Below are 2,566 nucleotides of genomic sequence, written 5' to 3' on the forward strand. Positions count from 1 at the left end.
CAAATTGTTCCACTCACTAATATCTTTCCAACGATACCAAATTTATAAAGTTTGAGGAATTCCTTCAAAAGTTATAGGTAAATGAAAAAAAGTGCACACTTATCGTGAACAGACTTTAATTCATACTAGATTTAACATTTAGTACATTCGTCTCAAGCATAAAATGGCAGAAGCTGTAAGAATATTTAAGGATGATTTTCCCAAAAAAGTTAAGAATATCCATGATGAAATGAATTTACATCATTCTTATTAAAAAAAAGCGTGTAGTCGATGGTGTTTTGCAGTTTTGGAAAGTTTTTGTCGAGTATTTTGAGATATGGCTTTTATGTAGTTTTTACGAGTTTTAAACACTTTTTTAACACGAGTTTGTAATTAAAAAAGTTAAATTTCATATCAAATCTTAATATCAGGGTACAAAGATAGAACAAGGCTTTTTCAAATGTGCGTTATCCAGCTCCGCTATTACATATGTCTGTTTAAAGAAACTGGAGGGGGTGGTTAAAGTTGGCACTCAAACTTTACGATGGTTATATATCTCTTTCAAATTAAAAATCTATACATCTAATATAAAAACAACATAAAATCAATAGTTAAAAAACAGCATATATTTACAAAATGGTAAAATATTGAAAATAGGAAGCAAAGAGGGCGACGAGGAAGGAAAACGAAGAACGCCCTGGATGCAACGCCTCCTCATTTTGTTTACAATGAAGCATCAACAAGAAACGATCGTAGTTCGCGTAGTAGAGAAGTACAAAAGCCTCAATATCTCGTAGCGAAGCTCTCGTGACACGTAAATGATGCACTTGAAAATGTTAAACAGTCTCACTTCCTCTTTGTTCTCATTCATTTTTGTCCTGCTCAAATATTATATTATCGTTTTTAAATTGTTCATTATACATTTCATAGCTTCCTAAAGAGCGCTTAAATTCCTTTTTATAGCATCAAATCACGCTTTATATGTTGTTCAATATACATCAAGTCTGAAAGCAACGTAGCTTCTTTAACCGAGTTTTCTTTTTTTTCTGGAATCGATTTGATCAGGCGGTATGCTTCATGTTGTTTCGATCTTTTCTTGGTAGTGTACACAGGGCTGTAAAGAAGAACCTGGTGCACTTTAATTTACATCGTCTTTGTGCGCATGCGTTTGGATAATAAGGATTGCATGGTTTGTATAGCTTTGCTTTGCAGCTTTGAGGTTTGCTTCTTTTCCTATTTCTCCTCTTCTTTTTGCTACCATTTGTTCTCTTCACTCGTTGTGCGTAGTGGAAAAAGGGCGACCTTCGACTTCTCGATAACACCTGCAGAAAAAAAAAGAAGATATTTAGTATAGAGAGACTTGACTTGATTATTTTACATGCGTGTCTTTTTCTGCATAGTTATGAAATAGTAAACACGAGATAAAGCATAGCCTGTTCTTACCGAGCTTTTACAACACTGTATCAAAGGATTGAAGAGACAATGATGTAAACTTAAAAACCGTCATCGTTAAAGTCAATTCCATAAGTTCAACATCAAAATCTACTTCTGTATAATAGAGAAAACTTTCCATGATTCGATCAAATAAATTTTACCTTTAAAATTCTTCCACCATATTGAGATATAGAAGCTAACGAGCTTAGTCCATCATTTTTCGAACCTTCTAAAAAACCAACCACTAAAAATAGCATCAACAATATCAATGTTATTTTTGTCATTTTTTTCTTGTACACAAACCACCTTTAACCTCTTTAGAGTGTGGCATGAATTAAATGACGAGGGAGACTGACCATGAATGTTGTCAGCTCATTTTTATGAACAATTAGTGTTGGACTTCCTCATCTTTCAAAATTAAATGCTTCCAATTTTACAGCCTTTCCTTTTCATCTTACGAAGCATTTTATTACCCTCATTAACTTTAATTGAAAGATGATTTTGAGTCATGGCTTTTCCACGGGAAAGCTATCACAAATAAAGGGGCGCATCTTTTTGAAATGCTTGACAAATAACTACTTCTTTCCAACAAAAATTGAGGAGTACCTAAAAGTTGGAGACAATGAAAAGGTTAAAGTAGACAACTATTTTCCGAAATTTTAACACACTAACATGTAGATCTCAGACCGGGGGGGGGGGGACTAGGTTTGCGAGGTGACGGGTATATCCGAAGCAAAAATTGGATGATTATGTAGACTTCCAGACGCAGAATACTTTTCTTTCTTTGCTACTGAAGTGCATCAAGGTCTGAGGTAGAGTAGAGTTGAGATTGAAGCTAGGTAAAAAGGAGCTTTATCAACAATGATAAAATGTTACCATGAAAGACTTTCGCAACGTTCATCTAATCGAACAAAACAAGAGATTAATTTCCAGTAAGGATAACCGTCTTGTATTAAATGTTCGGATCCTTCAATATCTTATCTTTAATTACAAGCGGAAACCTCAAAGGCGGAAATGACGCTCTGATTTCTCACGGTAACAACTGGTCTAATAAATAAACGATTGATACTTCACTCCAAAAGCAATATTATTGCTGAACTATTGCTGCTTTAAACAAATTATTGAAAATAATTTTTTCATCTTATTCAGTTCA

The 2,566-nt window shown here is 33.9% G+C and overlaps 1 long non-coding RNA gene across 1 annotated transcript; it reads right to left on the reverse strand.

Moving 5' to 3' along the window:
- Positions 1-517: 517 nt before the first annotated feature.
- LOC136811007 (uncharacterized) lies at positions 518-1,812 on the reverse strand. The gene is made up of 2 exons (XR_010847188.1): positions 1,575-1,812; positions 518-1,301 (listed from the first exon to the last, which is right to left on the reverse strand). It is a non-coding gene; the product is annotated as an uncharacterized lncRNA (long non-coding RNA).
- Positions 1,813-2,566: the final 754 nt, after the last annotated feature.

Source organism: Clytia hemisphaerica, unplaced genomic scaffold (genome assembly GCF_902728285.1).
Source record: "Clytia hemisphaerica strain Z4C2 unplaced genomic scaffold, Clytia hemisphaerica genome assembly, whole genome shotgun sequence".
NCBI lineage: Eukaryota > Metazoa > Cnidaria > Hydrozoa > Leptothecata > Clytiidae > Clytia > Clytia hemisphaerica.